Here is a 22,646-nt window from a genome sequence, read left to right as displayed (position 1 = left end):
TACCCTCCCTTTTTAACTCCATGTGCCCACTTCCAGTTAGAGGTGTCATTCTTCCCTCCCCCCACCCAAGAAAAATGCTAAGAGGAAAAGCAGCAGACCCTCAGCTTTCTGAATTAATTTTGGGGTACTGCATTTCAATGCCTCCTAAGTAGAATGAATATGTATAATACATTTTAATTTGCCTTCTTACTGGATAAATTTATCTCTTCTTGACTATCACATCTCCTTTCTCTGGGAAAAAAATTATAAAGGCGCTCACCAATAGTACAGAAAGCAGAGCTTACTTGGAATACATCAGAGAGCTCTTCTAGTTCTCATCTGTCAACCATTTGCACAAATTCTTGAAATGGAACTTCTCAGGTGGGTAAAGTTAAGAGGGTGTGGGAGCAATAGCACAACTGCAGCTTGTATGCGTTATACTCATGTAATAAAAAGAACAGATCTCTTAGCGAGCAACTGCCAACAGACCAAAAATTTTCTGCTAAAATCACTTACTCTTCATTTTTTTCAGAGCACCACTGAAATTTTTAGAGTACTATCAGAATGGAACTTTAATTCGTTATCCTAATTATACACCATAGGATCAAGGCTTTGTACTGAGCAAACAAGTATCAACTTCACGTGAGTGCTTATAATTTGTGGTCACATTTGTACAGGAAAAAAAAAAGTCATACGAACGACCTTCCACTGAGGGGTTTTTTTTCTAGCAGGTGACTATATTATTTATTTTGGCATATACAAGGAGGACACAAATTGGTCCTTAAAGTGCATTCAAATGGCAAGTTACTATCCATCAGGACAGGGTCTAACAGTATTTTGTGCCTCGTTAAAAGAAGTAGTTAAAACGTTCTTTAAAGAGCTCTAAGATACGTTCTATCAGTAATCCTGTCACAGATGGACACTGTAGCATTCCTCATTAGTACCGCCGCTCTTAACGACGCTACGGAGTAGAGTACACCTCGATTTTGTGCATGTTGGCACACATTGCCACCGCTCGCACAGCTAAAGGAATTTTGCAAGGCACATGGCAACATGCATCACTCCACACGCTAAAAATGCTTAGGAAAACTGTTACTGCAGGTGTGCACCAAACTAAATTCCAAATTAAACGCTCAGTTATCGTTTGTCTCCCAATACTGGTTTCTCGCCGTACGCTACAATACATGTTTGCTACTATGTATTTTTCAAACATGAGCATTTTCTGAGATACGGAAATATAAACCATCATTCTGATCTTTACACACTTCTTTTCATTCCTTTTGTTTTTTCATTTTTTTTTTCGTCCCCCCCCCCCAGCAGCAACACTTCGCCCAGCTAGCGTTCCTGAAATACCGAGGGGACAATCGGCGGTGCCGTGAAGGCGAGACCTCGCTTAGCAAGTTTCGGACCAGGGCACACCACGGCCAAGTTACCAGACCCAAGCAGACAGAGCTTTGCAGCGCGCACACGGACGCGGCCCCCCGCGACAGCCGCTGCTGCGGGCTCCGCGCTGCCGCTCTCCCGTGCGGCACAAGAGGTGGGTGCCCACCCCCCTCCTCCCCCGGGATTCATCACCGCTCCGGACGGCTCGGAGGGAGCGCACCGGGGCCGCCCGGGACGCCCTGATCCCGCGGCCACGCCGGCCCGGTGAGAACTCACCAGCCGCGAGCACCGGCTCCGTCGGGCGGCTCAAACTCCGTCCGCCCCGCCGCCCACCGCTGCCCCGTGGCCGCCTCCCCGCCGACCCCCGCCCGCCCCGGAGCGCGGCGCCCCGCAGCGCCGCCGGGCGGGAGCTGCCGCCGCCGCCGCTCGCCCCAGCGGCACCGGCGAGGCGAGGCTTGACATAATCCTGCGAACGCAGCAACCGCAGGCGCCGCCGGCTCCCGCCCGCCCGTCCCCCGGGGTCCGATCCCGGCGCTTCCCTGAGCCCGGGGGGACGACGACACCCGCTCCGGGCTGCGCGGCGGGGCGGGGGCGGTGCCCGGTGGCCCCGTGCCCGGCCCCCCGTGCTCGCCCAGCACCTCCCCTGGCCCCCGGTCTCACCTAGGAGCGGCGGCGGCGGGCTGAGCTGCCGAGCCCGGCGGGGGCGGGGAGGGAGGGGAGAGAGAGGGGGGCCCCGACGTCTGCTCCGCAGCCGCTACCCCTCCGCGCTGAGCATCTTCCCCGCGCCCCGCGGTGAGTCAGGCACGGAGAGCGCACCGGAGCCCCCGCCGCCCTCCCCGTCCGGCCGCCGCCGCCGCGCGCGCCCCCGCCTGCCCCCGGGCCCCCTCCCGCTTTTCCGCGGGGCCGCGCGCGCGCGCTCCGGGCCGCGCTGCCCGCGGGGGGGGGGAGGGGCGGAGCGGGCCGGGGGCGCGCGCGCGCGCTCACCGCGGCTCGGTGCGGTCCCGGCTGCGGCGGGCGGGAGCTGCCGCGGCGCCTCCCCCGGCCCCCGCCGTTACTATGGATATGGGCCCTGCGCGCCCCCGCGCCCACCGCGCGGGCGGGGCGCTCCCCTCCCTCCCTGCCTCCCTCCCTCCCGCGCGCCGCCGCTGCCCCGGGCCTGGCGGGGGCCGCCGAGCGGAGCCGGGGCGGCGCGGGGGCCGGGGGAGCCGCCGGCGAAACTCCGTCCTCGCCGCCGGCTGGCGAACGCCTTCCCTTGCTCCCTCGGCAGAACCGCTTCTTTTTTTTTTTTTTTTTTTTTTTTTTTTTTTTTCTTTTTTGTATAACATGAGTGTCTGAATAAATCTCATCCGAGCTCGAATTCCTGCCTTAATACCAACAAATAAGCATCCCACGGGATTGTTTACTTCAGTGACTGCATCCCATTAAGCAGCACCCGGGCTGCCTAATAAATGAAATAAAATTCGAAAGATAATGCCCCTATAATTTAACTTTACAAAATGTCAGAGGACAGAGTTGCACTTTCAGTCCCCCATGGCGACTCTTATCTCTTACTCTGCTTCCCTGAGGAACTTACTTGGTGGCTGAGCACATTATCTGACAAGCTCAGCCGGTGAAGACTGGAAGAAACATTTTACCAAGTGAAAAAATTTTACTCAGTTACAGCAGGTGAATTGATGGGAAGGATGTGGTTAGTAACGCCTGCTGCATTTCTCCAGCTCGCTCCAGGCAGATCTACCCAAGATATCAGCCAGGCAGGTGCCTCAGGCCCCAGTCCTGCCTTTGGAGGCTTTCTGTCTTCTGTGAAATAAAATCCTCAATAAACGAGTGGAAGAAAAACTAAGTGTGTCTCTCTGGGCAGCACAGCTTTGCACAGACAAGACACAGTGCTGAAATTCAGTATCATTTTCAGCCTCTGCAACAGGAAGAGCAGCGATGGATGATGTTGTAGCTGCAGATCCAGCACACAAGCAAGGCAGACTTTCCAGGTGTACAAGTTCATAGTCAGACTTCTCAGAGACCTCACACTGATTAAATGTAGAAACCTAGTTCACTGGCCCTTTTGTCTGTTCAACTGCATGTGCTTATATAGAACTTCAAGCATAGATGGCTTCGAGCACCAAAATATATCATATTTGAGGCTCTGAGTGTATGTCCCTCAGAGCACTAATTAGGTCTCAAACTAGTGCTAAGCTGCATTTTTTCAAAAGCAAGTTTTTCAAGGAGTAAATGATCACATTCACGAACGGTTCTCTTGGTTACAAAGGGTGTTAATAACAAGCACATTGCCACAAGCTCAGCGATGTGTAGTGGGTTAGCTGGACTGACTCAACCACAAGATATTGCTGACTTTGAATGCACTGGTATGTGTGTGAGTAAAGGCAACAGTGTTTGCCTATGAATCCCAAAGATCCACTGCTGATTATTTAAGAGTTGAAAGGAATGCTTGAAGTGGTAATGAAAATTCCTAAAGATACAGTTTTCTATATCATAACTGATTTCAGCCTATTGTTCCTACCAAAATAATGTTGGGGAACCCTAAGCATTAGCTCTGAAGCACATTTTAGAATGAGATTAGGAAAATTATTTTTATTTTAACTGAATACTCTCTGCTTCTTTGCAGATTCCACTATTTCAATAAAATCTTATAGATACAGTCTGGTGTTTATATAGGTTTGATGTAGCCCATCTGGAGAAGGACTGAACAGAATACAAAAGTTTAGTTTCATCCTGAATCAGGAGAAAACATAAACATTTTGCAACATTTTCTGAACATAATTCCAAAAACTGAGGCTGTAAATATGAAAATGTCCATTTCAAAACATTTCTTTTCATCTTTTCAAAACATGTCAATGCAGTTTAAATTTTAATGTCTAAATTGTCAGTGTCACTTTTGTTCTGACATGAACAGATCTTTTCAAAGCAGACGATTTGGCAGCATTTCCTTAAAATGTTGAATGATGTTTATGGATTTGTCTATACTTTTCCAATACCTTGGGTCTCCACATCTCTATCTCAGCTAACAAGACTTTTAGCACAGTCCCAACTTGCTTTGTCCTGGATTTTGTGATCTGCATTTTTAAATTGAAATCAGTTCTTTAGAATAGGTGGGACGTGATCCATTAACAACTGTGTGAATTAGGAGCAATAATTACATGGAACTGCTAAGCCAGAGGAAGAACCAGTTAAGGCTGTCAGCATGAGGCCAATCTGATGATGGCAGAGCATAGTGGATGTGCCAGCCGTTTTCTATACCTGCCATGAACTTCATTACTTCTATTGACTGTAACATATTCCAGGCTATAGCCACTCTCCATGAAGGAAAAAAAGTGTGTAGCATCCAGCAAGTCCTAGGAAAGGATGAAGGTTTCTAGCAAGATGGTGAAAGAAAGGGCATTTTTTAGACATTTAGAAGCTTGGTGAAGAGGCAAACATGAACTTGGATTTTGAAATGTTTTGACAGAGAAGATCTGCATGATTTCACCACTAGGTACATCTCCCATTCAGCCACTCTGACCTTCCTTTTGCCTGGATTCCTTTCCAGCCAGCAGCACTTTCTCTAAGGTCTGGCCACCTCCAGGTGAGCAGGTGCCATGGCTGTGTCAGTGGTGAGTGAGCCACATCAGCCCAGACAGTTGTACCTCACTGCGCTCTCACCCAGCTCATGTGATGGAGCTGAAGAGAAGGTTGGCTACTCAGCATCCTGACAGGGCCAGATAAGATAAAAATAAATGAAGTGAGGGACCTCTGTCATAGCAGGAATGTACATTTGGGATACCTCAGTCTGTTCTGTTACTATAAAGGGAGAAGAAATTGCCTCTCTCATAGGCAGGAACAGGCCATTTCTTCAGTTAGTGTTCTTGTGGGTGTTACAGGTTGGACTGAGATGGGGTGTGAGAAGCAGAGACTGTGAACAGACTGCAGTCCTGGCTTGAGGGCCATGTGGGCCATTCTATGTTTCAACAAGTGAGATGACAGTCTTTTCATGAAGGCAGAGTAAGAATTTATTTTAGTAATGGGGATCTAGGTAGAAGAGAGAGGAATCCATTTAATGAGTTTTAGAAAATATTTTTTTAAGCCTCAGAGTCTTAGATGTGTATGTCGAGGCCATATTTTTCCCTGAACTGATCTGCAAAGTATGCTGATGTGCTGATCATGGTGATCAAAGCCTGGCCCAACACTTCATTTATCGGTAGTTCAGTGCATCACTATGAGGAGCTGCTATGGTGGCCATGATTCTTCTTGAAAGGAATTAGGCAGCTTGCTTTTTGCTTTACAGCAATGGGACAGTCCTGTCAAATTTTTTGGTTTTGCGAATGGCTTTATAATATTTTTGGGTGCCATTTACACATTCCTGCACGCTTCATCCATTGTGGCTGATTTGTGGACCTGGTTCTCTTAGTTGATGTGATGCTAGAGGGAAACTCCTAGGTGTCAAAAGAGAAGAGTAGACAGCATGTGATTCTCCTGCCCTGGGAGTGGCTCAGGCACTGGAGCAGCAGTGGTTCAACTCGGGTGTCTTCAGCAATGTCAGATGATGAGCACCTCTGGCTAACCAGCCTCATGGCAAAAGACTACCATTATTGTCATTGTCTGCATGAAATTTACCTGACCAGTAGGGCACTATAATGAGGAAGATTCCCAGAGAATGGCTAGAACAGGATCTGCTTTCTTATACTCATCTGGTATCCAGATATGCCTTAAAATCAGGTACCCTGGGGAATTCCTCATTGTTGTGGAAATCACCTGTGGGCAGCAACATTCCATAGATTTTAGACCTGAGTAACCTCTACGTGAAAGTAGAAATTTCTTCTACAAATGAGATTGCAGAAATAGGAGGTTTGGATCATGTCTGGAAAAGGATCACCCTAACCTATAGCATAAAAGACCATTTTAAATAATGAAACCAGTTACCACATGCATAGAGTTAGGTAAATCCAAGATTTCCCAGGCTCAATCCATGAGTATCACCACACTGCACATTGATAAATAAGCCAAAACAGACCTAGATTTTTAACAAAATGGCTCCTAAAAGTTATTTTATCTAATGACAAACAATGTTACATATATTTTCACAGAAAGTGAAATCTGTTGAAACCTAGGGATGAGATCTATTTTCTGCTTATAATTAATTGTTAATAAACACTTAATTAGCTTCATACTGGAAGTTTTAGTCATGAAAAATTAATGTCCTTTAGCAATGAAGTTTATTTCTGAAAATAAGTTGAAACAGCTTCTTCTTAGTAAAATGTAAAAGTACTAAAACCTGATTCTTCAAATAACTTCTCCAAAGGTTTGTGCTCATTTTTTTTCTTTCACCAGTGCTGCAAAGGTCTGTGTTATAATAACTTGATTCTTTTTTCTAAGTAATTTGAACTGTTTTGCTGATATCCATACTCTTACTGGTTTACAGTCTATCAAGAGGTCTAGAGAGTTAAAGGAAGATAAAATTAAATCATGTGTTCAAGTAGAGAAGTGATCTTCATTAAAAAGAAAGATAAAATGATCAAAAATATTTAACTGGACTGCTTTTACAATCTTTTTTCAGAGCTATGTTGATTTTGAATTTCCTGAATAGGGACTAAACAGACTGATTTATATCATAGGTTATTAGGAATACACATAAACATAATAATATTCAGATAATGAGTAAAGTAATATGTTTACCGAGAAAGCATAATCATAATGTGAATCAAAGAGATAAACAGAAAGCATATTTGAATTTTTTGCTAGTAAATTATACTTGCCAAAACGCCCCTATAGCTGGTGTATGTAGGTCCCTGTAGCTGGGAATATACAGGTGAGAAAGGACAGGTGGAAAGGGAGAGCTGCAAACAAGAGTCACAGAAGTTTGTGATTATGCACAGTCCTGGAAGTCCAGCACATAAGGAAATTCTCTGCACTCAGTAAAATCTGCTTATGTAATGCCCATGATATATAACTCGACAAAGACTTTAACACTTGCACCAGGGCTGTAGCAAATCAGACAAAGGGAACATGCTAACTGAAGATAGATGGAACAGCTGTGTTGGCTCGGGTAAGAAGCAGAGACTTAAGCTCAAAGTAAGGGAGGAAAAGGAAGTTGTCATTTTTTGAACACTGAAAGCTAACAGAATGATGTTTTAAGCAGGGAAATCTCATGGGAAATTTAAGTCAGTCCTGCAAGCTGGCTTTATTCTCAGCTCTGGGTCAGCACTCAGATGATGGGGTCTTGCTGTATAGGATGAACACTTCTGAACACTTAAATATTCTAGAAAAAAAGTTAAGGACTAGAAAAAAAAATTAGCTATCATATTACAACCAGAGTTATCTTGATACATTTATTTTAATTCCAATCTCAGAATCACAATCTCAGAATAAGAAATGCCCATGTTTCAAAATATTTCATAATTTATTTTGATTTTGATTCTTAAAATTGTCCAATATTGGAGAGAATTTCGAAGAAGCTGATAAGTTTGGACTATACAGTCCCTTTGGAAAGAGCAAGTTCCAAATAAAGTTGAATAAGTTCCAAATAAAGTTGAATAAGTTCCAAATAAAGTTGAATGGGCATGCAGTTATCATAGGATCCAAAGAAACAACTGGAGCTATCTTCTGGAACCACTGGAGTCTCCGCAGGAACTGGTGCTAAGGTGTGCTGGAGTTTGAGAAGAAATTCTCACTGGCAAACACAGATTATTCCTTTTTCCCCCCCACCAGGACAATTTCCTAGGTCTATAAAGATATAAAGCGTTAATCAAAGAAATTTAATATCTGAAGATCAACTGAATTTACAGAGAGGTCTTGTCCATACAGACTCCCATATCTGGTTTTTGCTTGCTGAGAACAAGTATCTGGATGCTGAAGGCATGGAATAACTACAAATACCCTTAATCTGCCTTTGAATGAAGTGTCAAGAAATGATCTGGTCAATTACTGATGCTGATGGTGCTTATAAACATGGAATATTTGTAAAGTCAGTTTCTCTGAGAGCAAAAGACAGCAAAAGGGAGCTCCTGAGATTGTACAGGCTTCATGCTTTCAAGTTCTTTTTTAAATTTTCCTAAAAGAACCACATTGCAACCTGAATTGAAGCAAAAAACCAAACCAAAACAACTGTAGAATCTAGTTTGAAATGTCTTTAATTTACCATATGGAATATTGATATGAATATAAAATATAATCTGATTTCAAGTAGGTTAATGGAAAAAAGAAAAGAAATCTAGGAGAAGTACGAGGATCCATTTTATTCTTGTGACAATGGTTATTCTACCTTTGTCTAATTAGAAAAGAAATAGTTGAGTGAACAGCTACAATATAATGCGTGATCAGAAAGCAAAGCAATGAAAAAAGAGTGAAAATCTGCTCTTAATCCTGATTAAGAAATGTATAAAGTGGAATAATACCTCAGAATTATAGGGCAGAATATTTGTTTCCTAGTAATCAGATAATTAACCATGGAGTCATGAAGGGGATGTAGGTGAATATTAATGTGCATGTATTTACTGGGAGAAGGGAAACAATAATGGGATATTGAAGTGAAGCTCAGCCATTTGCTGGTATTTATGTAGAAAAGGAAAGCATAAAATCATAGAAGTAGTTTTGTTCTATTATTTTTCCTGAAAATGTACTATTTTTAAAGCTTGGAAGTCAGAGAGGAAGGAATAAATACTTCCCAGAGAATTAGAGAAAGAAGGCTACTTGAGGAAATTAATTTTGAGCTGGATGGTATAGTTAGTCCAAAAATACCATGAGATGGTCAGCTTCTAAGAGAAAGAAAACTTTACTTGACTTTAGAAATGCATGACTGCAGATTGTATACCAACACTAAATATACGGCTTTAAATGTATATTTAATGTCACTGTAAGATGCATACAGATGTTTTAAAAAAATCTAAATGCTGAATATTGTTATTGGTGTTAAAGGCCATGCTGCAAATAATCACTGTGTTGTAATGGTAGTCATACTATATTTGAACTATTCAAATATTAGACACAGTCTATTTCTAAGACTCTTCACTGTAAAATTTCTCAAGATATTACTAGCAGATTGAGAGATGGATTATAAAGTAGAGTGATCAGAAGAAAGTTGGAAGAGAATCAAAAGATATACAGTATCTTTACTAGGTGGCCTACTTTATTGATAGCTAGTTTCTTCACAATTAACATGTTCCATTAAAAACACTGAATTTTCATTTGGAAGTCTAGCCAATTTACTCTTCCTTAAATGTTTTGTTTTGAATAAGTAAAACAAAATTCCATATTAATATCTTCTTTCTAAAAAAAAAATAAAAAATCCTTGACTATCTTTCCAATTCAGTGACTTTCTCACAGGATCAATAAGTAAGGTTTCTATGTTTTCCCAGAAGAAGAAAAAGAATCCTTTAAAGCCTTTTACTTCAGTACAAGATTCCTTCTGAACAAATACCATGGTGAATCAGAGGAATCAGTAGCCTACAAACTATTTTAAAATGTGTCTATAAATACTGATCCCACATGAAAATGAATGGAAATACTTTAATCTACAATTTTGTTTTCGCCTGAGAATTCAAAACAAATGTCTGTCTATGACCATAAATATGGATGTATTATACATCCAGACTATATTCTGAAAATATTTTCAGAATACTTTCTCCATTAAATATTTTTGGATTTCAATTTCTTGACTTGAATCAATTAAAAGTTACGGAATATTCACTGAATGTAAAAGTGTTATATTTATTATTTTAAGAAAAAAAATATAAAATGTTATGCATTAATCAAAGACAAAACCACATTAATGATTCAGAAAATTCCTATCTTCTCTGGCCAGAAGGTATTGCTACATAAAAAATGCAAAGCAAAGGTACAATGACCTTTAGTTCTCTCCCCAGGATCAAATATAAATTCATGCTACGTTAATATTTCACACAGCTACAAAAGAGAGAAATGTGTTATTTTTCTCTATGAAGATACTGGCCTGTCAGGCTGTAAGATGATATATTGCTAGAGGGAGGATCTAAGGAAGCTGTCTCCCATGCCAGGAACACTTGTATGTGGGAAGGGCGAGAACACACGCTCCTGGGCTCATCAGAATGTCAGCTCTTGCTGCTCTGTGGTCACACCTGACTGACCTGGGTAAGCCATGGGAGGGAACTTCAGGATTCTCATGGCTGCTGCCCCTCTTAACATCACTCTTAATTTTCCCCTTAAACTGGCCTCTTTCTCCTCCTTGTTTGTAGGGTTCCCTTTAGGCTCAGATGTTATTTTTCATTCATTCCGGAAAAGCAACGCAAACACTGAGCAAGATGGCAATGCAGTACTCGACAGTGATTAAAGATCAGAGAATTGTCCAGGGACACAGTATTTAAAAGGATGTGCTCTGGCCAAGCAAGCTGAGTAGACTGGAGCTGAACAGAGGTGTTTGGAAAACAAGATCTATGTAGAATTATATAGCTAAGCAATTGCCATCTGGAGGAAAATGACATAACAAGAACTGTCTACGAATAATTAAAGGCATGTCATAAAGTAGGCCATATTTTTTGATTAATCAAAGAAGGCTGAGGAACTCATTTAACATGCAGAAAAGAAAATGTAGGTTACACATTAGGAAAGATTGTATAAGATTTTAACAAATAAGAGCTCGTATACAAATCAGAGTGTGCCATCACTAGCTTAAAGTGAAAAACTGTTCAAGAAGTCAATTTCTTTGGAGTTGTTTAGAAATAATTAAACTCTGTGCTTTATAAGAGAAAGTATCAGGTGACCCCTAGAGGTCATCTCAAGACTGCGCAACTCTGAAGCTGCAATCGCCTCTGGCTTTTGTTAAAAGGCAACAAAAACATGAAACTGATTAATACCTTTGTACAGCATACAATAACACTGTATTTTAACCACCCTCTGGGTACTTCAGACATCTGCAAACTGTGTATGCAAACCATTCATTTTCATAAATGGTTTGCTTCAAATACTGTTAGATTAAGGATGCTAGTGTAACCTTATAATATAAACAGAAAGTGGTGATTTATGGGCATGAGTGAATAAAAAGCAGACTGAAAAGCCAGACTATGAAAGAATACATTTAGTTTTGTCAGTAGCAACATTTCCAAGGCCTCTGTAGAAATCAAATCTAAAGTATTATAACATTGAATTGTGCATGACAGTGACTACTTAATCCCCAGGTTTATAATTTGCATTGTGATGAGACAATCACTGCCAGCATGATGCAAAGTCCAGTGCCTGGCAAATGACATTAGATATTGTGTATTTTCATCCATTAAAAAATATTTCCAAGAAATTACTTTCTCCCCTCTTCCATTTCATAATCCTGTTTTCGGAGATCCTCCAAATTTCTGTCTTAATTCTAATGAGCTTTTGTGGACAATGGGACTACGCTTTTTCTCTTTCTGAATGCTGTTTGTTCCTCCCAACTATGTGTTAGTCAGTGGCAATTTTGACAATCACATTTTTGTCAAGGTAAAATCTTGTAGATGCTTCAACTCATTATTTTAAAATAGCATTCATAATTACCTATTCAAATTATTTCTTGAATTTAGCATGGTATTCTGCAAAGGCCAGAAGGGCTGTTAATTAGCTGTTAATGAATCTGAATGTGATGGCTTTTATGCATATGTTTCCAGCATTACATTGTATGTATGCACAGTACATACATCAGTAGGAAAGTAGAAAGGGTGTCAATGACAAAAGTCTGTCAGTAAATGAAGATGTAACATAATTCTCTATCCATTCATTTGTGATGGGGCAAATGGGTACAGTGGAGGGTGAATTGTTTAAAAAATTCGATTGACTGCCCTGAGGAACACATAAGCAAGGCAGTCCAACCAGGTCATTTTAGATTTTTGTTATCAAAATTCTGCCAGTTGATAAAGTATCAGAGTTTACCTGACTGTATGACTTAGCTTGATTCACCTGTTTTATGTCAGTTTTTTATGTCAGTATTTTTTATATATATACACACATACATCATTTTATATATATATATATAAAACAGTATCTGTATTAATGACACCAATACATAACAAACTACAAACTCCAAGCATAAGCACAGAAAAATGTAACCATTTGGTAATCTATGCTTCTGGAAAGTTTAGCCTGAAATATTTTTGGTTCAACAGCCTGAACTCTACCCACAGCTTTGGGGTTCAATACAGCCTCACCTAGAGCAGCCAAAGGGATTTGAGCTGCTTTTTGTACAAGTTTCTCTCATCCATTCTTTTGCTTTGTTTCAGGCAAAAAGTTTGAAGACTTTGTCATTCGCTTTGTTGCAGGCAAAATGCAGCAAAATACCAGCAAGATTGAGCCTGCTCCTGAATGGATACTGCTTTTTTTTTTTATAGTCAGCAGAACCTGTGCAGGCCAGAAGGATATCCTGATGAATTATTTTTTCTTTGGTAGTGCATAATATTGATAGCTATTTTTTCATTAGAATACGAGAAAATTCACTCGTTCCAATTTGCATCTTCACCTACAAATCTATAAAGCAATAGCAGATGGTGATAATGAAAAGAGAGCTTTCAGAGTGTCAAAAAAGGTAGCTCTAGCATAATCAGAATTTTCAAGTTGTATTCCAATCTGGTGCAAGAAATCAAGCAGTTTATTATTGATAAGGGCAGTTTTGTTGTTGATAAATAAACCTGTATTTTGTAACATTTAAATAATGGATAATATCAACAGGTATTTACTCAAATAAAGCACCACATTCTACCAAATAAATGACATATTTTAGAGGTCAAAATCAATTTTAATAATACATTATCTTCAGCTAAATTAACATAACAAAAGGCAATCCTAAATACACATATTGGGTGGCTCAAATAAAAAATTTTAATGACATTTGTAATACTTTCAAATATGGAACTATTTTTTAATAATTTTTTCACAAGAGATCTTCCATTTTTTCCACACGCACAATACTACAGATCTCAGATTATGAAGAATACTGGAATTACAGAACAAAATAAATTTATTCCTTATCAATCTGGAATTTAGTATAGTGATTAAAGCAAGTAGGCCATGCCACTGGAGCAACCTACCACAACTATGAAATTATTCAAAAGCAAAACACTTAAGTCTGAGCCTAGAGAGGAACAGTCTTAGCTGGATATAAATAGAGTGGAAAATATGCTAGTGGTTCTCTAAAGATGCTCAATCTGGTTTTGGTAGACAATTAGGGCTAAAATAACTTGTTCCTACAAAACTACTTATTTTCCTCTTTGCTTTTCTTTAGAAGCTACTGCTCTCTTGGGGTATTGTAGAAATTAATTCTACAATTAATGGTTTAATAGTAAACCATTCAGCTTTACTATTTTTGTATATCCTTCTATAAAAACACAAACTGTTGCATTATCTGTAATTATTTTTTGTTATCCAATGTTGCATAATCAGCAGTTGCATAAATCAACATCTCTAAATTTTCTTTTCCTTGTGTTAGCAGCAGGTGATCCAGTGGTAATTGGAACAAAAAATAATATATATTATTGAGTGAAACCTCAGGTTAACTTCTGCCACCAATATGTTCAAACCTAACTAGCATAGGTCAATTCCAGAATTAGAGTTCTTATATGGAAAACTTTTGCTGAAGTTTTAGAAATATAAAATAAAGTTTCATAATAATATATCTAATATATATAATCTTCCCTAACCTCTCTTAAATGAATGGAAGCACAATTTCAAACTTAAAAAAACAGATTTGCTACTCTGTATTTTTCATATTCCAGGAAAAAATTAAGTTTCTTTTCCACCTTTTTCTGTATTCTTTGGTAATTATATTACAGGACTGTCTAATGGCAGACTTCACATATTTCTCTAGTTAGGCCTATTTCCAAACAGGCAAAAAAGCCCCCAAATCTGCAACCAAATAAAATAGCCTTTTGTATTTCAGTGGCACAGCAGTATATTTACAGCTACCTATCTATTGTATTGAGTAAAAAAAGAAATAAAGAAAAGGATTACAGCATCAGGATAAGATTCTCTCTTAATGAAAAATGTGTGGTTAGCAAAGAATAGTTTAAATTAGGTCTTAAGCAGTAAGAGCAGCAGCAGGGGCTGGTAACATTGCCTGACTCTAAGCTCTGAGCAAAGACTTGCCAAGAGCAAAAAGTCCAGGCTGGGGTGATCTTCATGAACCAGAGGATTGACTTTCCAGGAAGGAAATAATCCTAAAAGAGAAAGTGGAGAATTCATTTTCATGGAAATACTTTGGTTTATCAGGTTTGGATAAACAAAGGCAATCACAGCAAACATCTGATGTTCTTTTTCTCCAGGCAAGACTGGTGAGGAAAAATTCTTCAGATCAGTTAAGTAATTGGTTTATGGTTCTCCAGTGAAGACCAGGTTTGAGATAAGACAGGAAGAAAATCTTCCACTGAAAATGAACTACCAGTAAGACATTCCCCTGAAAAAGAAGTTCCTGATCCTAATGGAAAGACTGGATTGGTAAGACGTTTTGTGTAGTAGTAGTAGTGATTTTATTTAATCAAGTAAGACATTTTGCATAGTAGTAGTAGTAGTAGTATAAGACATTTCATGTGTATTTAACAAGGAGGAACTCCCCAGCTCATCTAAATGAGTGTTAACTGAGCATCATTTTCTTACAGTCCAGTCAGCTGTTCACTTCTGCCTGTCTGTGCTGAAAATGTCATTTGGCTAGCAAGTATCTGAACATAGTCGGTCCTGGAAATAGTGACTCAATCCCAAGCCCCCGTCACATTTTTCTTAGGGCTATAAAGCATTGATTTAATGACACAAAAATCCCACCAAACCCATGAGCATCGAGGTAGTTAGAAAACAGCTAATGCCAACTTCATAAACAACAGACTTGGTGTCTGATTTTTACAGGAACTTTTCTTCTGGGTATCAGGGGAAAGGGAGTTGAGACTGCCCAAACTGACAGCTACATCCTACTGCAGCATGATTAAGGAGATTTCACGGTTCTGAATGAAAATTTCCTTATTTTTGATATATATATTTGACCTCCTTGCATCCTCTCCCATATAGAGCATACTCTATACACTCAGTGTACTGCAAAGACATCCCTTGCAGTACACTGACAAAAATAAGAAACCGAGGCTTGTATCAGACATTTTATGGGTAATATTTACCTTCCTGATGGGCCTCTAAAAATTTTTGAAAATTCACATGTGTTCAGAACTGACCATACAGGATGAAAATATTGAAGTGCTTTATAATTTTAGAGATTATTGCAGGTTATAGTCTACTAGAATGGTAGTTAAACAGCTCTTATGTTTAACATTTGGACCATGTAACTGCCAGATCTTAGTAATTGCAATCCTCTTTATTGTGATGGATCTTGTGTAAGGAAAGCCCATAACACTGAACAAAATGCTTCTGGTTGTTTAATGAATGGTGCTTTTCCTTGTGAGTAAATAGCAGAGCAGTATAAAAGCCACACACCATATTACATAAATGTGATACCCAACTACCTGCAGTTGGAAGGGGAAAAACACTTCTAAAGTTTCCCAGAAAACACACAAATCTTGCTGAGTGACTCTTATTTTGGATAATCTACTTCATTTTATTCAGTAAATTACCTAAATTCTGTAAGTCTCATACTTTTTTTTTTCATTTGATACACCACTCCTCTTCTATCATTATTGATTTTCTTCTGTTATTTTTCCTTCAGCTCCTGCCTATTCTCCACATTTATTTTCTGCACCTTGCATTCTCTTATCTTCACATAAAACTATTAAAAAAGCTCCTATTTTAATTAAATAAAAAAAGTTTGTAGTGATGTAAAAGTACATATAAAGTGAGTAAATTCCAGATAATTGAATGAAATATAATCTTAATTACAAATCAGAATTTATAAAAGTTCCTAGTGAGACACCAAGGAGTTTGGTCAAAATGTACTGTCTTACCAGTTCTACTATTGTACTAAGATTCAATTTATTATATTTATCTAGAAGCACTTTGGTAAAGGAATACAGACACTTACAGGCAGATATTCTACCATGTCAATCAAAGGATTTGAGATTCAGTTTCAGTACTGATAAAATACAAAAGTACTGCTAAAAATGATCAGAGCATCTGTGTTCAAAAGTTAGAGAAAGATCAGCAGCAATGAGATTCTAGAGTTTTTCTGGGAATAAGCACCGAAACAAACAGGACTGATCCTGTGTGTGGTTGCAGGACAGAAGAATAAGGTGGCGACAAATTACCAGATGTAAAGGGCAAATTTCAGACATATGACATATTGCTGTATTAGTCTGAAATGAGTTTTTATTACGTCTTCCAAACTAATAGAAGGCTTAACCTCTTGAGAAATTTTCATTAGTTGTACAGAAAAATGCCATCAGCCGGCTTCCTTTAGCCAGTCAAGGATTCCACACAAGAAACTCTGTGTAGCTGCTGGCTTTGATCTTTGTCCCATCATTTCAGTTTCATGCTTCCTTTCAAAGAGTTTTATAATATCCACTTTATGACAAAAATAATTTAACTGTCAAATGAGGACTCCCTTGATAAATCTAGAGTTTCTGGATGCTTTTAAAAACATGATAGAATACAGCAAAAACTACACCCTTTTAACATCTGAAATAAGCAAGATAAAATGAATTAAAAGATAAAGGATTAGAAGGGGCAACTGGAAAAAAAGAGCAATCATGGTAAATATGAGCAAGAGTTACAGTAAGATCACCTTAGGAACAGTCTCTCAAGATTTGGTATAAACTGGAAATGTGAAAAGATGCTTGGTAACAGTGAGAAAGTCTGGCAGCCAAGATGTTTCTACATCCAAGATACAGTCATTTTCTGTCCTAAATTTCATGGTAGAAACCCTAAAAAGGTGGTAGTCATGAAAACCCAAACAGCAGACATTTGAGGTCCATAAATGAATGGCCCAGACAGAAGCTAGACTTTTAAATTAAGACATATAAGAGAAAAATGTTGCAAAGTGGAATTGAACATACTTACATTTTTAGTATAAAAACCTTGTAACGGGGAATCTTATGATTGATTTTTTTCCCCTAAGGAACATCAGCATAATAATATGGCGCATAGGTAAGGGCTTGCTCATTTTTACAAACCTAATTTCCATCTGTAGTACAGTGCCACTGGCCAAATGAAGTATTTTAGGGTTACTGTTTATTAGTTTACTGGGTTTCTGTTTACTAGTTTCTCCTGTTTGCTTTTGTGCTTTGCTGACATATCACTGTAATTTGTTTACTTCCCTGACCATGACAAGATTTTGTGTCAACGACTTTAAGTTTCTATTTAACATCAACATTTCAGCCTGTCTTGTCCAAAATTGATTCAAAGAAGTTAGAGCTGGAGAAGATCTTTATTAGTGTGTCATTAATCTCTGCAAATACAAGGATATTTCCTGTATTTCCTAGGTTTTTTTCCCCCGAGACTAGATTAAAAGGTCCCAAATGAGAAAGTTTTGGCTATTTTCACAACAATCTTTTACAAGGCACCTCAATGATACTTTATGCTACTGATACTTAGCTCTCAACTTTGTGGGGTTTTTTTCCTTTACTTTTACTAATGGCCTTTGCTGGCATTTATTCTTTTTTATTCTTCTTTCATACTTCAGTCATTTGCACACTATTACATTACTGCTTGTGTAGGAAAAGTTACACAAATATTCCAAAAGGTCTATGCCCTTAATCAAACCAAATTATATAATTTCTAATAAAATTATCTGTTTGGTTTAAATAAAGCATTTCTAAAGCCTAGTGAGACCCCTGCTTTATCAGATTACCCAATTAATACAGTAGCATAATAAACAAAAACCATAACACCTACCAAAAGTAGAGCCACTGAGCAATAACAGTGACAAAGGGACAGAAGACATGCTAGAAAGTGATTACAGATACTTCCAATGCAAATAGATATGTTAGATCTGGAGAAGGCAGGAAGGCAGGAAGACAGAAAGACAGAAAGGAATAGGCAATAATTCCTAATAAGCATGCACAAGGATCATACAAATTGCTGATAAGGAAAGCAGATATTTCAATAAAATCACATTGCACACTATTTGTTGAAGGCTTCCTGAGCAAAGAAGTCTGTGGAGCCTTCCAGGGCTTTACTACTCAAAGCCCCATATTTATGTGTCCCTTTTGCCATCCTGTTGCCATTTTCTCTTCCCTGCTTTCCTTCCCTTGCCCTGTGAGCTCAGATATTCTGTTTGCCCATGCTGAACTCTGGCTGCACCAAGGGCAAACCAGAAAATTCATGTCCTTGACAAATTGACTGTTTTCAGTGTTCTGGAAAAAATAATGGAAGGGAAGAGGATTGGCACAAATAAGCTAGCTGGATGATGATAATAATAATAATAATAATGAAGTTTAATATGCAGTCCAAAAGTGACAGTTATTTTTGACATGTAGTGGACAGTTGAGGAAAGGCAAATGAGGAACAAAGTGCAGACCCAGCACTTTATTACTTTGTGGTGACTAATTATTACCCACAGCTGATATCCTGACAGAACAGGGAGGAGTCCTGCTGCAACTTCTGGCACAGGCAGAAGCTGTTTGATAAAACCAAATGAAAGGGTGAATTCTGACAATTCTTGTTTTTGAGAATTTTTTTCCACTTCTGCCATATCTTTGCATAATCTAAGTAAGCCACTTCAGTACTGATGCTTATTACAGAAGTGAAGGGATATATTCACCTGTCTGTAATATTGAAGAAAACACTTGGGATTTCCCCCAAATCAAAGATGACACAGAAAGATGAAGTGCTGGAAGGAGATACCAAAAAAAGTCATAATCTCAACTTGTGAGGGGATTGTAAGAGAAAACATCCTAGGTTATTTTTAGGACAAATATTGACTGAAAACTTCATTCCTTTCTTGAGAGACTTAATATGAAACTGGGAAAAATAAAAGCACAAGGACACATTCCTTGAGCCTTTGTTCAAGTAATCTGCAAGACTAGAGAAGAAAAAAAAGGTGTTATTGGAGCAGAACTCCTTGCAACATCACACTTGTTATATTATATGTGTGGCCACTGTAGGGGGGTCAAAAAGCTCCAAAATTCACCACTGAGCACAGACTTGTGAGGTGTCGCAAAGCTAGACAAAGAAAGGTAAGCAGGAACAATATCCTGCAGTAAAACCCTGTACATTTCCAACCAGAGAGAAGAGTTGTTCAGATGCAGAAGACGTTGCTGACAAGAGTTTTACTACCCAAGCATGCAAACTGCTCAATTTTAACTTTAAAATTAGAATACATCTCTTTACGCTAGTGCGTGGACAGCATAGTAATACAGTGCTTTTTAAATGCCCAGGAAAAAATCTGATATATTTATGAAACTGTATACCAGATGAAAAAAGGGTTTTTTTGTCCTTTTGAGAGAAATAATATCTTTTAATGTAATTTTTTTTTTTTATGGTAAAAGAAGTATACCATTAAATCTAAATAGTGCAATGACACATAAAATCTTAGGTTCTAATGTATCTTCTCAGTAGTATCTGAAGACTCTAGCATTTGCAAACATATTTTCCTAGTCCTGTTTCCTTTGAGTCCTCTCATCTGGCACAGATGGCTTCTAGAGTTCCCTTCCACCTTAAATTACTTGGGATCCTATGAAAGAAACAGGGTAGCATGGAAGTAAAAGTAACAAAGACCTGAAGATATTTTGGTGTTAATTATACTTTAAAAAATAAACTCTAGCTCCAGAGTTCTTAGTGGACAGTTAGAAGGATGCCTGTATTTGAATGAGGAATTTTTATGGACCGAATTCTGTCCCCAGTTACTCTGGTTCCTTCTCACCGACACCCTCAGACTGTGGAACTTGTTTAAGCAGGATATAAATCAGTTCATGGAGTGCCACCAGGCCAGTTCATTCTGGCTTATTTACATAATGTCTTTCAATAAGTAAATTATTTATGGTCAGACACTGATAATTTCTTTAGATTTCAGTGACATTATCACTTAGAGAGAACTGAGTGCCCAATAACCAAGAGAGGAACAAGGTAACTTTGGAAAGTTTTTCAAAATAGAAAAAAATACAGGTCAAAAAAGTAATCTTCTTTTTAATTTCATAGAAACATCTGATTTGCTAATTAGCAATCGTATTCTCAAATTGCTACTCATTTTAATATCTGTAATTAGATATAAACATTATACAATATATTTATGTGTATTATAATTTTTATATGAACATGTGAATGTTTGCCTATCAGTAAATTATACAAAATCTCAAGAAAACTGTAATATGCAATAACAACTACACTACTTGAATGACAAAGTATTTGCCACATTAAATTGTTATTGCATGATAATTACCAGAAATTAATGTAACTCAATTAAGATGTTATTCTTTCCCTATAAACCACTCTGAGAATGGCTACAGCACATTTCCCATCAGCATCTGGTGAAAATTCTTCTGAATGTATTATTAAGCCTGAAGCAGTAAGGCAGATAAGCCTCAAGGACTCATGTCCAAAGAGCAGGAGGGTATTTGGGTGCAGGCGGGGGCTGCGTCCAAATCTATTACAGAATGAAAACCCTACATTCAACACAAACCCTCCCACAAATCCAAGGAGTTTGTCTTTGCCGGTGACCTTCAGCCAAGTCCTGGATATGTCAGAATAAATTATTAAAGGCAAATGACCCTTTCTTAATGGATAACTTACTCTTTTCTCATTTCAATAATGTATAGATTTTTTTTGTATAAAATTTACTGTGATAATTCTACCAGTGTATGTAATTTGAAATACTTTCATGGCAGTAAGGAAGCCTGAGGAAAAAAACTTTGACTTTTCCAGTTTCTAGCCATAGGGAAACAACATAGTATGATGCTTTCAGCAGAACAAACTCCTAGGTTGTGTTCATGTATTCTCTCTGTCATGTACCAATTAGCACTGTTCCATCTTTTTCCCAAAAGGCTCAGATGGGTTGCTGGACTTCATTCCTCCTGAGTGACAATAAAAAGCAGAAATAACTCCTAGGTTCAAATGCACATACCAACAAGGTATTGCAAGGTATATTCTACTGTTCAGGAGAAGATCTGTTACCTTCAGATTGTACTCTTTTACTTCTCTTTTTCTCCAGCTGAGTTAAATACTGAGGTACACTGTCATTCAGAACTCCCAAACCTTAAAACTGGGATCAGATTAGAAGTACTCTGTACAAACACAGACTTGCAGCATTGTTCCATTTATTTTTCACACATCTTTTGGTTATTGTGAAATAAAATTCAAGTTGTGGAAATGAAGAGCCATTCAGAAGAACAAGTGTAGCCATTGACTATAAATACCCTAAAAATCAATCTGAAAATAATTAATGCATCCAGTGGCACAAATAGACCAGTTATATGAAATGCAAATTTAAAGAATGCTAGAAGTAATTTCTGATGCATCCACTAGCCTGCCACAACAATTTTGCTTTGTGAACTACTGTATGTAAAGTATTACATCATTGATTCTTAATCAATAATAACCAAAGTATAATTGGAAACACCTGCTAGTAACCAATGTCCTTTAAGAACCAACTACATCCCATAAAAGGGAAGCAGTCAAAGCACCAGGATGCATACTAAATATAAAACAGTTTGAGAAAACCAGATAATTTCCTACAGTGGAAAGCATTATCAGTTCCTCTCCACACTCCATTTAGCAGTCACCTGTTCTTATGATCTGTCTTTTAGAGCTCCAATTTCAGCAGGGGCCCAGCAACTTTCTCTGGATTTATGCTTCTGAATGGCATCCCAAAGCAAGTTCGTGGAAGCCACAGAGGCACTTGGGAACTTGCTCAGCCCTTTGGAGAACTGGAATCACTCAACAAGTTCCAAGAGCACACTGACAGAGTGAAGCATGGGTCACCATCCCTACAGAGCACCTCTGCACTGCCAACAGTGGTACATGGCATGCGTCATTGAAATCAGTCTGGGTTTGATTCTTTGGCTTTTGTGGTAGCTGGATTATGAATTTATACCACATTTTTCTCTCTTTACCATAGGAATTGGTAATAAATACCATACATATAAACACACCATGTTTATTCTTACATAACAGTCAAAGGAAAAGAGAAATATTTTGTGGGAACAGTGATTTAAATGCCTAAGGGATCAACCTCCTATTGACGTCCATGGACAAGCCAGTGACTATGAATGGCCCCTTCTGGACAAAATTTTCATTGACTTAGTTTAATGAATTTACTGTTTATAAAAGTTAAAGCAGTGAGTTTCAATTAATTATGTTTCAATGACATTTGTCCGTATTTGGACTGGACATTCCAAATCAAAGCCTGTCTAGAATAGCTTAAATTGAGCAGCAGCATTATAAAGTAAAAAAATCAATGGCTTTATATTGGTAACATTTTTTAACAAATTAAAATCTCCAAGCTA

The 22,646-nt window shown here is 38.7% G+C and overlaps 1 protein-coding gene across 15 annotated transcripts in view; it reads right to left on the bottom strand.

The window, feature by feature from the left end:
* Positions 1 to 22,646, bottom strand: part of LOC131591713 (ankyrin repeat and sterile alpha motif domain-containing protein 1B-like) — a 407,097-nt gene that overhangs the window by 84,093 nt on the left and 300,358 nt on the right. The window contains exon 1 of one of the 15 annotated variants that reach the window (XM_058862688.1): positions 2,023 to 2,186. The exons of the other annotated variants lie outside the window; for them this stretch is intronic. The gene's annotated coding sequence lies outside the window, so the exon portion shown is untranslated. Of the gene's footprint in view, positions 1 to 2,022; positions 2,187 to 22,646 lie in introns of those variants that run through there. 15 annotated transcript variants of the gene reach the window in all.

Source organism: Poecile atricapillus, chromosome W (genome assembly GCF_030490865.1).
Source record: "Poecile atricapillus isolate bPoeAtr1 chromosome W, bPoeAtr1.hap1, whole genome shotgun sequence".
In the NCBI taxonomy this organism is placed as follows: domain Eukaryota; kingdom Metazoa; phylum Chordata; class Aves; order Passeriformes; family Paridae; genus Poecile; species Poecile atricapillus.
This window is presented reverse-complemented; position numbering and strand designations above follow the sequence as displayed.